This window comes from Castor canadensis, chromosome 7, assembly GCF_047511655.1.
Source record: "Castor canadensis chromosome 7, mCasCan1.hap1v2, whole genome shotgun sequence".
In the NCBI taxonomy this organism is placed as follows: Eukaryota; Metazoa; Chordata; class Mammalia; order Rodentia; family Castoridae; genus Castor; species Castor canadensis.
The window spans coordinates 77,544,565-77,559,106 of record NC_133392.1 but is presented as its reverse complement, the minus strand read 5'-3'; positions in this window follow the sequence as shown (position 1 = coordinate 77,559,106).

Sequence of the window (14,542 nt, the reverse complement as noted above, 5' to 3'; positions counted from 1 at the left end):
TAACTAGAGAAAGGGATGTGGACACAGAGCTTGGCAGTGGTGCTTAAAAGGTAACCAACAGTCCCAGGAAACAGATACCAGGGTGTCAAACACTCTGCAGTGTTTACTCAGTGTCCATTCCCCCTTAGGTGTGGTCAGTTTCTACTCTACCCAAACACTTCCCAAGCTTGGATCAGCTGTTGTATGCACAGGTTTTCATATGAAGATAAATATTCATTTCTCTGGTAAATGCCCAAAGTTGGCAACGACAGGGTTATATAGTAACACTTGTTTTTTAAGAAACTGCCAAACTTTTTTCAGGATGGTTGTACCATTTTATGTACCCACTAGTAATACATGAGTGACCCAGTCCTCTGCCTCATTTTTTACAGATGGTTTTGTTTTGGCCATTCTGATAGGTGTGTAGGGATAGCTCACAGTGGTTTTCATTTGCTTTTCCCTCATGATCACTGAAATCCAGCATCCTTTCATGTGTGTATTGCCATCTGTGTACGCTTTTTGGTAAAGTATCTGATCATGCTTTTTGTCAATTTCCTGATCGGGTTATTTGCTTTCCCCCCACTTGAGTTTTGGAAGCTCTTTATGGATTTAGTTATAAATCTTTTCTCAGATTGTGGTTTGCAAATGTTTTCTCTAGGTCTTTTCATTCTCTTAGCAGGATCTTTTGCAGAGTTACAGTTTTTAATTTTGACGTGGCTTGTGATTTTTTTTTCCTTTTATGGATGGTGCTTTGGTGATCAAGTCAAAAATTCTTGCCATGTTCTGGATCTAGTTATCTACTCCCATTCCAAGAGACTTATAGTTTGGGGGCTTACCTTTTAGATCTTTGATCAATCTTGTCTTATTTTCCCATGAAGATGTGAGACTTAGGCTTATGTTCACTTGGGTGTGTAATGGTTCACTCCAGCACCATTTGTTGTAAGGCTATGTTTCCTCCATTGAATTGCTTTTGTATCTTTTTCAAAAATTAGTTGGGCATTACTATAAGCTGAATTGTGTCCCTCTGAACCTCACATGTTTAAGTCCTAATACTCAGGATCTCAGAATGTTACTTATTTTGGTCTTCTTCTGTTTAATTCCTCAGCATTTTATAATTTTCAGCATACAGATCCTGTGCGTGCTTTGTCAAGTTTATATGTTTGTGTGTGTGTGTGTGTGTGTGTTTCTTGAGAGCAATTGTTAATGGTATTACATTTTTTCTTTTCTTTTGAAGTAGGGTCTCATATGTAGTCCAGGCTGGCCTCGAACTCCATATGTAGTTGAAGCTGGTCTTGAATTTGTGATCCTCCTGCCTCAGCCTCCTGAGTGCTGGGATTACAGACATGTGCCACCATGTCTGACTAGTATTGTGCTTTTAATTTTAGTTTCAAATTGTTTATTTGCATTTGTAGAAATGCAATTTATTTTTGTTTATTTGTCTTGTATTTTGCAACCTTGCTGAACTCAATTATTTGTTTTACTTTTTTTTTTTTGCTATATTCTTTGAGATTTCCTGTGTAGATAATCCTTCCTTTGGCAAATAGGAACAGTTTTATTTATTTTTTTATTTTCAATAAAAACGCCTTCTACTCTTTTTTTTATACTATTCTACTTCTGTGTTTTAATAAGAGTAATACAGAGAGAGACAGATTAGAGACACCCAGCACTTTCCTGTGTCCCCATGAATTTGAAGCCAAACATCAGGTGAGAGGTGGGTAGTGAGGAAAGACAAGGGAGGGAAGGCAACAGTAAACAGTAGACAGTTGGAGACCAGGTGAAATCTAGAACTATCGAACTTTAGATTTATAAAACAAACAACGGACTTAAACATAGAGCACTAAGCAAAACAGTAAGGAAAGGAGGGAATTCCTCCCCAGGGGGGCTATATGCAGAAGAAAAAAAGAAAGCCTTGGGAGACTCCACAAGTGTGCAAGCTGGCACTCTGCTAAAATAAGGTTTTAGATGGGAACTCTGTGCACTATGCGGCAGCAGATATCAGAGAAGGAACCCCCTGGGCTTCCCAGCTTGCTCACTGATGCTGTGGAGGGGAACCTTCTTAGGGCAGATCTTGCAGTCAAATCTTTCTGCCAGGGAGAGCAGAAGACCCTGTATTTTTATATCACCAAACCTCAAAGACCTCCCACTCTATTGGATAAGTAAGTGACCACTCTTAGAATCATTATGGACCTTTTACTGAAGGAGGGTGAGAGGATTCCCACAGTGAAGCAGACAGAAAATAGGGAAAGACTGGGACTCTTAAATCTATACACTTTGATCTAGGGCATCTCAGATTAGATGTTCTCTCTCATGGCCTCTGAACTTCTTTCAATTGCAAGGGCTCCTTTTCAATAGCAAACCCTCTATTAGCCCAAATATGTAAACCTCCACCTGTGAAAGTTAAGGTACCTGAAAATTAGCATAAGTATATGCCCAGAGTGATCCATCACCCTTGTTCAGAGAATGTCCAAATCCCTCCCCCTTACAGGTTATTGGTGATAGGAACTGTCCAAATCTTTCCCCTTATAACAGAGAGCCTGCCCTCTTTCTCCCATGCTCACTGCTTCTCCACCATGCCTGGCAGAGATCATGCCTTCCCTTGTGATTCCATCCTTCACTTATAATAAAGTTCCTGAACACATCCACATGTTGTGCTTGGATTCATCCATGCAGGACATGAAGAATCTGAGTGTCTTCTGATCAGAGACTGTAAGAGACTACAACAACAGCTTCCTAGTTTTCTTGCAACATCACAGGTCCTTGAGATCCACAAACATTTCAACCTATCTCCCAACAAGGAGTCTCACAGATGGAAGTTTTACCAAGGATTTATTTTGGTATGGCAGGATAAAGTTCAGAGAAGTGGAGGAAAGAACGAGAAACATTTCCTACTCCCTATGCAGAAAAAGTGAGTAAAAGACTCGAAATGGTGGTTCAGTATCTGTGGTCTTATATTTTCCAGGGATGTAGGAATTACACATTGTCACAAGTCTAGCAACTGTAATCATTAGACAATGATTCTGAGTGCCCAAGATGGGTGCTGTTTATTATTGTAAAATATGGAGATGTTATCTAGGTCTATACAAAACACAAGGACAACAGGTGGGTTTAGGATTTCCCTTGTCCACATGAACCTTTCCCATTTAAACATTTAAATATGTTTGTTTTTGATTTTTTTTTTGTTTTTGTTACTGCTTTCTGATTTCTCTCCTCTAAGTGATAGTGAGGATCTTAACCCCAAGAGAAGGCTTCCAACTAAGAAGGGCTTCCCTCCAACAAAAGAAGCCTGAAAGCAATATCAAGAGATGTGTAAATTGCAACATAGAAACATAAGAAATATGAAAAAGCATGGCAATAAAACTCCCACAGAACTCCTAAGTAACCTAATCCAAAGACATTACAATTGTTGAAATGCTGGACAAAGAATTCAAAAGTCTAGTTTTAAAAAATGACCTGAAAGAGGGTTTAAACAAACAGATGAACAAAGTAAAGAAATCAACAGAAGACCCAAACTAGAAATTAGCAGCATGGATGAGAAACTCAGCAAGGAAACTGAGATTCTGAAAAACACCAAAAGAAAATGTTGGAAATGAAAAACCTCAATAAATCAAATAAAAAACATAGTGAAAGCATTACCAATAAACTAGACCAAGCAGAAGAAAGAATGTCAGGGGTGGAAGACAAGGTCAAGAAAATACTACAATACAGACAGCAATAAAAAAAACTAAACAAGTATGACCACAACTTTCAAGAACTCTGGGACATGAATGAGAGACTAAGCCTAAAAATCTATGGGGTAGAAGAAGAGCTGAGATGCGAACTATAGGCACAGAAAACCCTATTTAATGAAAACTGCCTACGTTAAAGAATTCAGGAGACCTCAAATAAATAACCTAATAGTGTACCTCAAGGTCTTAGAAAAACAAGAACAGGTCAAACCTAAAATTAGTAGAAGGAAAGAATAAAGAAAAGGGCAGAAATTAATGAAATAGAGACTAAAGGAATAACACAGAGAATTAATGAAACAATTCCATAAATGTGAAAGAGAAAAAATGCTTCCAAACTCATTCTATTATGACAGTATTACCCTGATACAAAAACCAAAACCAGATAAGGATACATACATACATACACACACACATAAAGAAAACTATAGGCTAATTTCCTTGATGAATATAGACACAAAAATTCTCAGTAAAATACTTACAAATTGAATTTGACAACTTATTAAAAAGATCATACATCATGATCAAGCTGGTTTCATTTTAGGGATATGAAGACATTTCAACATATGGAATCAATAAATATAATACAGTACATAAATAGAACCAAGGATAACAATTATATGATCATCTTAACAGATGCAGAAAAAAACCTTTGATAAAATTCAACATCCCTTATAGAAATGTACTGAAGAATCTAGGAATAGAAGGATCATATTTTAACATTATAAAGTCTCTATATAATAAACCTATAACCAACATTATACAAAATGGGGAAAACTGAAAGTATTTCATCTAAAATAGGAATGAGGAAGGATATCTGCTCTCTCTACTCTTATTAAATACTGAAAGCATATAAATAAGAAAAGAAGAAGTTAAATTATCCTTATTTGCAGAATTACCCTATACTTAAAAGATCTAAAGACTCCATCAGAAAACTCTTAGTTCTGATAAAGACTTTTAGCAATATATCAGGGTGCAAAATAAGCACACAAAAATGAGTAGCTTTTCTGTATACCAATAATGAACATGCTGAGAAAGAAATCAGGAGAACAATCCCATTCACAACAGCCTCAACAAACAAACAAAACTAGAAAAAGCTAACAATGATGTGAAAGATTTTTACAATGACAACTACAAAACATTGAAGAAAGAAATTGAAGAAGACACTAGAACATGGAAAAGCTTCCCACACTCATGGATCAGCAGAATTCATATTGTAAAAATGGCTATATTACTCAAAGCAATCTATAGGCTCAATGCAATCCCCATCATAATTCCAGTGATATTCTTCACAGAAATGGAAAAAAAATCCTAAAATTCATATGGAAGGAGAAAAGACCCCAAATAGCCAAATCAATCTTGGTCTTGAAATACCAGACCTGAAATTATACTACAGAGCCATAGTAACAGAACTGTGATGGTAGTGGCACAGAAGCAGGCATGCAGACCAGTGGAAATCCATGCAGCTGCAGTCATCTGATCCTTGACAAAGGTGTCAAAATAAACATTGGAGAAAAGACAACTTCTTTAACAAATTGTGCTGGGAAAACTGAATATTCATGGGTAGAAGAATGAAACTAGAGCCCTATCTCTAACCTGTGCAGAAATCAATTCAAAATGAATCAAAGACCTTAATTTAAGGCTTGAAACTTCAAAACTGCTACAGGAAAATATTGGGAGAAACTTTCAAGATCTAGGCATAAATATTGACTTTCTGGATATGACTCTAATAACTTGGGAAATGACAGCAAGAATTGACAAATGGGATTGCACAAATTAAAAAGCTTCTGCACAGCAAAGGAAACAATTACCAGAGTGAGCACATGTAAGTGGGGGAAAATCTTTGCCAGCTGTTCTTGACAAGGAAGTAAAACTTAGACTATGAAGAACACAAAAGAGAACAAATAATCTAATCAATAAATGGACCAATGAATTGAACAGACAGTTCTCAAAAGAAGATGTACAAATGGCAAATAGATGCATAAAATGTTTAACATCTTTCACCATTGAGGAAATGCAAATCAAAGCAACAGTGAGTTGGGCATGATGACATATACCTGTAATCACAGCCCTGGGGAGGCTGAGGCAGGAGGATTGATAGTTCAAGGTCAACTTGGACTACACAGTGAGAAACTGTCACCAAAAAACCCCTACATTGAGATCCCATCTCACTCCAGTCACAATGGCTACCATCAAGAAAAAAGGAATAAGATGCTGGCGAGGATGTTGGGTGTAAGGAATCCTTTCACTATGGAAATCAGTGTGGAGACTCCCCAAAAGACTAAAAATAGAGTTACCATATAATTCAGCTATACTACTTCTGGGTATATATCCGAAGGAATCAGAATTAGCATACAATTAAGATGGCTGCACACCCATGTGTATTGTTTAACCATCAAGAAGAATGAAATTGTGTCATTTGCAGAAAAATGGATAGAACTAAAGCTTATCATAATAAAGAAAATAAGCCAGATTCAGAAATACAATTATTGAATGTTTTCTTTCATATGTGGACTCTAGATTTTTAAAACACTGTAAAAGTAAGAAGGGGGACTATTTAGGAGTAAGGAATCAGTGGGAGGAGGAAGAGGACAAGAGAGGATGAAGGGGGTTTAATATGATTGAAGATGGTCACATGTATGAAAATATAATGAAACCCATTATTTTGTACAATTAATATATGCTAATAAAAGCAAGAATAATACAGTGGTCTCTTGATATCAGTGTGGGGTTGGTTTTAGGATCGCTGTGAATACAAAAAATCACTTATATAAAATGATGCAGTATTTCCATATAATCATACAGATTCTCCTGTGTGCTTTAAAGCAAAGCATCTCTAGATTACTTATGATTCCTAGTACAAGGTAAAAGCTAGGTAAGTAGTTGTTATATTGTATTGCTTAGGGAACAATGACAAAGAAAATGTATGCATGTGTTCAGTACAGACACTTTTTTCAAATATTTTTATCTGCAGTTGGTTGAACTCAAAGGATACAGAAAATGCAGATGAGGAAGCCTCACTGCACTTCAGATTTTATAGCAGCTGTGCAGCTTACAGCATTCTTACATCTGCAACTTAGCTTTTAGAAAGAGACGCATACTTCTATTTAAACAGTGTTTTATAATTCATGAATGTTCTCACTGAATTTTAGAGCTCATCACAAATTTATCTGTGTTCCAGCTGCAGAAAGACAACCAAAATTGAGCTTTCCTGCTCTGTCTTGGGGTCTTTTTTTTTTTTTTTCTTATCTTATTACAGGGGCTAGAACTTAAGGTACTAAGGTGAACAGGAACAGCAAGAGCAAACACCACTCTCTTGTTCCTAATCTTGGCAGGGAGAAAGTTCGCTTTCTTCAGTATTAAGTGTGGTGCCGCTAGAAGGAATTTTTGGCGAATGCTCTCTATCATCTTGAAGTGACTATTTTACATTCTCAATTTGCTCTATGTTTTTTTTAAAGCATTATTATCATAAATGGGCATTACATTGTGTCAAGATCTTTTATGTCAGTTGATGTGAACATACGATTCGTCTTTTTTCTGTTGATATGGTAGATCACATTGATTGGTTTTCTAATGTTGAATATGCCTTGCTTGTTGAATATACCTGGAACAAACTCCAGCTGGTCATGGTACATAATTTTTGCACATCATTGAATTAGATTTGCTAAACCTTCGATGGAAGCTTTGCATCTATGCTCATAAGGATCTTGGTGTGTAGTTTTCTTGTGATCTTTGTCTGGTTTTGGTATCAAGGTATTACTGGTATCAAGCAATGAATGGTAGCTTGTTCCCTCTTTTACTTTCTTAATGAGATTTATAAATTTGATATAATTATCTATTTGATAAAATTCTCCAGTGAAGCCATTGGGCCTGAATATTTTTTTTTGGAAACTTTAAATTACAAATTCAATTTCTTTAATGGTTATAGAGTTATTAAAATTATGTTTCAGCTGGATTGAATTTTATAGTTGTGGTTTCTGAGAACTTGGTCCATTTCTTCTAAAATGTTGAATTCATGAGTGTATCTTTTAAATGTTAATATATTAATTCTTTCACTACAGGATTTTTAATGAAATCTCTTGTTTTCTTCCTGATATTGGTGATTTTTAAAGTCTTTTATGTTTTCTCCTGGTCCCTTTTCTCAGCTGCTTCTTCCTCTCCCCCACCACAACATCTAGATGTTAGGGTTGTTTGGATTTCTTCCCATTTTGCTCCCTCACTCTGATATTGGTAATTTTTAATTTTCTATCTTTTTTATCTTTGTCAGTTCTGCTAGAGGTTTATTATTTTATTGATTTTTTCTGAAGTAGGTTTTGGTTTCATTGATTTTCTTTATTGTTTTCCTGTTTCAATTTTAATGATTTCTGTTCTCATTCCTATTACTTAACTCAGTCTTAGCTTGCTTTGTCTTTAGCTTGTTCCTTTTTCAGACTCATGAAGTGGGAACTTAAATTATAGATTTGATACTTTTTCTTTTTTTTTTGTTTGGTTTTACGTATGTTACATTTCCTTTTTTCTAATACAATCAATTAGTGCTACAAATTTTCCAGAAGGACAGCTCCTCTGGACATAGAATTTGACTGAGGTTAATGGTATTTTTCCTTTAGCACCTTAGAAATGCTAACTCTTGTAATTCAAATCAGTGATTTCCTATACGTCTGGCATTATTTCTTTCTGGCTCCGTGTGTGTGTGTGTGTGTGTGTGTGTGTGTGTGTGTGTGGTGTGTGTGTGGTGTGTGTGTGTGGTATTGAGCACTGAACCCAGTTCACACATGTTATAAAAGTACTCTATCACCAAGCTACACTACAACCCTTAAGATTTTTTCCTTTGTTTTTAATTTTTAATCATAATTGTCATGTATCTTGGTGTGACTTTCTTTTGGTTTATCTTATTTGGAATCTGATCAGCTTCGTCAATCTGTAAAGTTATGTTTTTTGTCAAATTTGTGAAATTTTAATCCACATTTCTTTGAATATCTTTGAGGGGCAGTACTAGAGTTTTAAACCTGGGGTCCGTGCTTACTAGGAAAAATACCACTTGAGCCTCACTTCCAGTCCGTTTTTGAGTACTTTTTTTTTTGTGGGAGTGGGATTTGAACTCAGAGCTTTGTACTTGTAAAGCAGGCCCTCTACCTCTTGAGACACACATCCGGTACATTTTGCTGTATTTATTTTGGGGATTGGGTCTTGTGAAGTATTTACCCAGGCTGGCCTCAGACTTCACAGTCTCAGTCTCCCAAGTAGCTAGGATTACAGGTATGAGCCACTGGCACCTGGTAAATACTTTTAAGCCCCACATTCTTTCTCTTTTTCTAGGACTCCAGTGGTACAAATCTTAAGTGTTTCCTTAATGTGTAACAGTGTTTTAAGACTTAAGTTTTTGCTTCAGTCTAGTTTCTTTCTGTCTTTTAGGTTGAATACATTCTATTTATGTGTTCTTAAGTTCATTTATACTGTCTCTTCTGTACCTTACTGGTGAGCCTTCTTAGTGAGTTTTTAGTTTTGTTTTTCAGTTCTATAATTCAATTTGGGGGCTGGTAATTTTTATTTCTTTGCTGAGAGTTTATATTTTGTATTTTTTAAAGCTAATGTATAATTACTAGTTAAATAAATTTTACAATAGTTGACTTATAGCACTTGTCAAGTAGTTCCAATGTCTGATTCGTCTCTGTACTGACTTTCGTTTAATATTTTATTGTTTATTGTCTTTTCATTTAAGTGACGATATTTTCTTGGGTGTGGTATGAGCATGATTTTCAGTTTTATTCTGAACATTTGGGTACTGTGTTAGGAGAATGTCTCGTTTGAATCTTCTATTTTTGCAGGCACTGGTCCATCATATTTAGCATGCAGGCGCAGGCAGTCTTCCCCACTCTGCTGACATTGCTCCTGATGTAGATCAGGCCTGCCACTGTATGTAAGTATGGTGGGCAGAAGAATGGTGCTCTCTTTCTCTCTCTCTCTCTCTCTCCAGCTAATTTCTGGAATCTGTGACAAGTTATGTCACATGGCACTACAGTTTGCATATGGACTGGAGTGCATCCCCTGAGATTTCATGGGTTGGAAGCTTGGTCCTCAGTGTGGCAGAATTGGGAGGTGGAGGAATCTTTTAAAGGTGGCTCTTGCTAATGGGGAGATTAAGTGAGTGGAGACATTGTCCTCACGGAGATTAAGGTAGTTCTTCTGGGATTCTGGTTAATTTCTGAGAGACAATTGTTATAAAAGAGCAAGACTGACCCTTCCTGTCCTCTTGTTGGGTGATGTGATTTTCCCCTCTTGTTCATGCTGTGCTGTGATGCCATCTATAATGATGTCACGTAGCCAGATGGGCCCTCACCAAAGCCCGTACCAGGCTGTTTGGACTTCCAGTCTCAAAATTGTGATCTAAATTATTTTCTGTTCTTTGTAAAGTTTGCAGCCTCAAGTATCATGTTCTAGCAATAGATAACAGACTAATAACAAGGCAAAAGGGAATTAAGATTGTGAATGGAATTGAGATAGCTAATCATCTAATCTTAAAATAAGCCCACTGTAATCACCAAGACCTTTAATGGAGGAAGAGAGAATTGGAAGATTTGACTGGCCACTGCTGACTGAAAATGGAAGGGGGCATGATCCAAAGAACCAAATTAGCTTCTAGAAGCTAGAAAAAGCAAGGAGACAGATTTTCCTTTAGAGCCTCCAGAAGGAATACAGTCCTGCCAACACTCTAAGTGAGCTCAGTGAGACCTGCGACAGGCTTCTGACCTATTGATAATAAACTTGCGTGGTTTGGAGCTACTAAGTTTATGGGAATTTGCTGCCATAGCAATAAGAAACTAATATAGTGAGTGTAATGTGGGGAACGGGTTGGCCCCATGCCTCTGTTGGCAAGGTTGCTGCAGGCAGATTGGGCCATGGCTGATGGTTGGTATCTAGTAGGAAATAGGTGTTCCCATTGGGACCTACTAGTGAGCTGTCTGCAGGCAGATCAGACCCAGTGCTGCAGGCCTGTGTGAGGCAGGGATGGGTTGCCTTGCCTTGGCTCTGCTAGCGTCATCTGCACACATCAGGCTCACTGCCGCTAAGCAATGGGAAGTAGGGGATGGGTTGTTCCTTTTCTCAGATCTGCTGCTGCTGTGGGGTAGTCATGTTGCCATCTGTCTTTTTCCAGTGTTTTGGCCAGAGACAGGAAGGTTTTCTCCTTGCCTATTGGTGTTTCCGGGCTCTAGGTGCCCTGGCACGTAGTTTGAGATAGATGGTGACAAAAAGAAAACTTAAGAAACTCACTCTATTGGTGTCTACATCTGGATTCTTCCCAGTGAGCTCCCTGTTGGAGCCTCCCTCTGCCCTCCTCCCTGACCTGGACACATGTGAGCTGACCACAACTCCCACCCTCCTTTCCTCTCTTTTCTTTCCATCTCTCTCTCTCTCTCTCTCTCTCTCTCTCTCTCTCTCTGTCTCTCTCCTCAAGCATTTTTGTTACACCATGTCTTCTTCTTTAGTTTTGGTAGACTCCTTATTTTGCTGGAATGCAGCATCAAGTAACACACACACACGAAGAGAGTGAAGCAAGTACTCTTTCTAAGTCTTGACATCCAGAGAACGCTTCTAATCTTCTGTAACACTTCATTGTTTGTATCAGTGTTAAGTTTTGGAGGGAAAATAAATCACAAGTTTTTAGTACTCTGTGATTGGTGCATGACCAGATGTCTGAATGATATTTCCTCCTTATTGGTGACCTAATTTTATTTCTCCTTTCTGAAAACTTTAAGATATCCTTGTTTATTCTTATGCCCAAGCCACATAGAATTGATTACTGGTTTTGTTCTAAGTCCTTACATTTCTACGTAAATTTAGAATCATTTGTCATTTCCACAGAAACAAAACCTCCTGGAAATTTTGGGGGTGAGTGAAATGAATGTATGGATTAATTTGGGGAGAACTCATATATTCAACACGTGGAGACTTTCTATTTAGTAACAGCTCCAGCTGTTTTTATTTCCTTGACCAATATTTAGTAGCTTAAAAACATAGATCTTCTATGAGCACATGATAAAAGCGAGAGCACACAAGGGAGGGGTGAGGATAGGTAAGACACCTAAAAAACTAGCTAGCATTTGTTGCCCTTAACGCAGAGAAACTAAAGCAGATACCTTAAAGCAACTGAGGCCAATAGGAAAAGGGGACCAGGTACTAGAGAAAAGGTTAGATCAAAAAGAATTCACCTAGAAGGTAACACCCACACACAGGAAATCAATGTGAGTCAATGCCCTGTATAGCTATCCTTATCTCAACCAGCAAAACCCCTTGTTCCTTCCTATTATTGCTTATACTCTCTCTACAACAAAATTAGAGATAAGGGCAAAATAGTTTCTGCTGGGTATTGAGGGGGGGAGCGGGAGGGGGTGGAGTGGGTGGTAAGGGAGGGGGTGGGGGCAGGGGGGAGAAATGAACCAAGCCTTGTATGCACATATGAATAATAAAAGAAAAATGAAAAAAAAAAAAAAAAAAAAAAAAAAAAAAAAAAACATAGATCTTGTATGTGACATGTTATGTTATTTATAAATATTTTATAATATTTTGCGCATGGCTTTTCATCCTTTTCCATTTTCTAACTGGTTATTGAGAGCTTTCCAGGAGGTCTGGGGCATCTGAAGTCCTGGCAAGTGACATAGGCAGCTCTCATGAAGAGGCAAGAATCTGCTCTTTAGTGGAGTTGATGGACTGCAAGGGTTTAAGAGGTTGTGAGCAGGAAAGGAACATGTTTAATGAAGAATCTCTGCCAGTGTGTGTATCTGTGTGTGTGTGTGTGTGCAGGGGCCAAGAGATGTAAAGTCAGGCCAGGAAAGCACACTGGCTTGGAGACTAATGTCATAGGTGAGGTCACAGCCTGGATGACTTTGTAGTGGCTTCTCACTAAGGAGGCCATGAGACTAGCCTGACTAAAGCTATTCTGCAACCAAGCCATGAGCAGGAGCAGCAAAATCCTGCTCTTCCCAAGAGCTGGAAGATTGCAGGAGGCTCCTTCTGCATTGGAGAATGGATGCTACAGTGGTTTGCTCTTCACTTGTGTGAGTTTCCATGACCGGCTCCTTTCCTTCCTCTCATCGGCATGACTGTGACCTGTTTGCCTCCCTTGCTCCCCATTGCCTTTCTAGGTGTGTGCTGGGGTCTGGTCGCACCCACTCTACCTCTGATCCTTGGACTCTCACTCCTCACTGCTGCCCCAAAGCTGGGCTGCTGGATATTGGTGCTCATCCCATGAGCTTGTGTTCACTGTGAGTCTTTGGACTTTGAGTCGTGGCTACCAGCATTTTCTTGGAAAGGCCCAGTGCTATGATTTGGATACAGTTTGATCTGTCCCCTGAAGTTTCATGTGCTGAAAGCTTGGTCCCCAGAGTGGTGATGTCGAGTGATGGTGGAGTAGTTAAGAGTGGTAGGAAGTCAGGAGGTCATGGGGGACCACCCTTGGAAAGGGATGATTCTGGTTTCAAGGAGTGAATTAGTTTTCCTGTGAGGCTGCCCTGTGCACTTAGGCCCTTCTGCATGTAGCCGCTTCCCTTTCTGCCCTCCACCATCTTGGGAAACAGCCAATGGGGCTCTCAACCGAGGCCAAACAAATGAAGCCCCTCAATTTTAAACTTTCAGCTTCCAAAATTGTGAACTGAATAAACCTCTTTTCCTTACAAAATACTCAGCCTTAGGTATTTTGTCATAACAACACCAAATGAACAAATTCAGGGAGTAACTCAGTTCATTATCAAACATCTCCACCCACATCCAGTCTCTATCTGGAAGGTCACTGCACGTAAAATCCAGTGAATTCTCAGATAAATCCAGATCACTTTCCATTGAGGCCAAGCTGGAGAATTTCAAGAGGGCCATCATATGTCAGTCTTTTGTTGCTTCTCTCTGCTATTGGAGTGACAGAGAAAATAAAGAGCCAGTAAAAGCCACCAAGAATACCTCATTGCTCTTTCACACAGCCAAACTGAGCTCAATGCCACTGGACCTGAACTGGTGGCAATGTTTCATCATTTTTCATCATCACTAATGAAAATAGCATGGCTGTGGCCAGGTAGTTCAAAGTGCCCACCAAATGAATTCTGAGTCCCAGGGGAGAACACTAGATCTGGAAGGTCTTGGATCAACTAATGATACAGCTTGTGCAAATTTTAAACCTCCCAATAATGTCCGCGCCTGTGGCCTAACAGTACTGCAGAGATTTCAGGATTGGTACATATATTAGTCACTGTAATTAAAATCCTGGAGTTATATTATATGTTATTTGTATGGCAGTTTTTGATGTGTTTAATGCTCCCAGTTTCAAAATTATTAAAGGTACTGTCCCTGGGCTGGCTAAAGTGATAAGCAAAGTAAGAATGTGCTCTTATTCCCTCTTGATGGGGCAAGCGGGGAGGAGGAGGCATGTGGGATTTTCTTATAAAGAGACCAAATGCCAAATAAAAGAATTCTAGCTGTGCAACAGGAAAGTTGAAATGGTTTGTTAGGATCATTAATATTGCAATGAAAACTAATTAAACCTGGAGCTAGAAGGAGTTCATTAGTGGTTTGGAGCCAAGGATTCTGCTTTTGCTAAGTCGGTTAAAGCAGAATGAAACTTGGAAGGTTGTCAGCTGGTCTTAGGGTCACATGGTTCTCCCCTTCTGTGGTCTCTGGAATTGGGCTGGCACCCATGACAGGCACTGGCAGACAGACTGGCCAAGAGACTCCTTGGGGTACCTGAAGTCCCTTCAGTCTTTCTCCCCAAAGGAATCTGGACATAGCCATACCTGTCTGGGTTGGGCCCTCCTTGTAGGCTACTAAGAATTTGCTGTGGAAGAAAGGGAAGGAGGGGA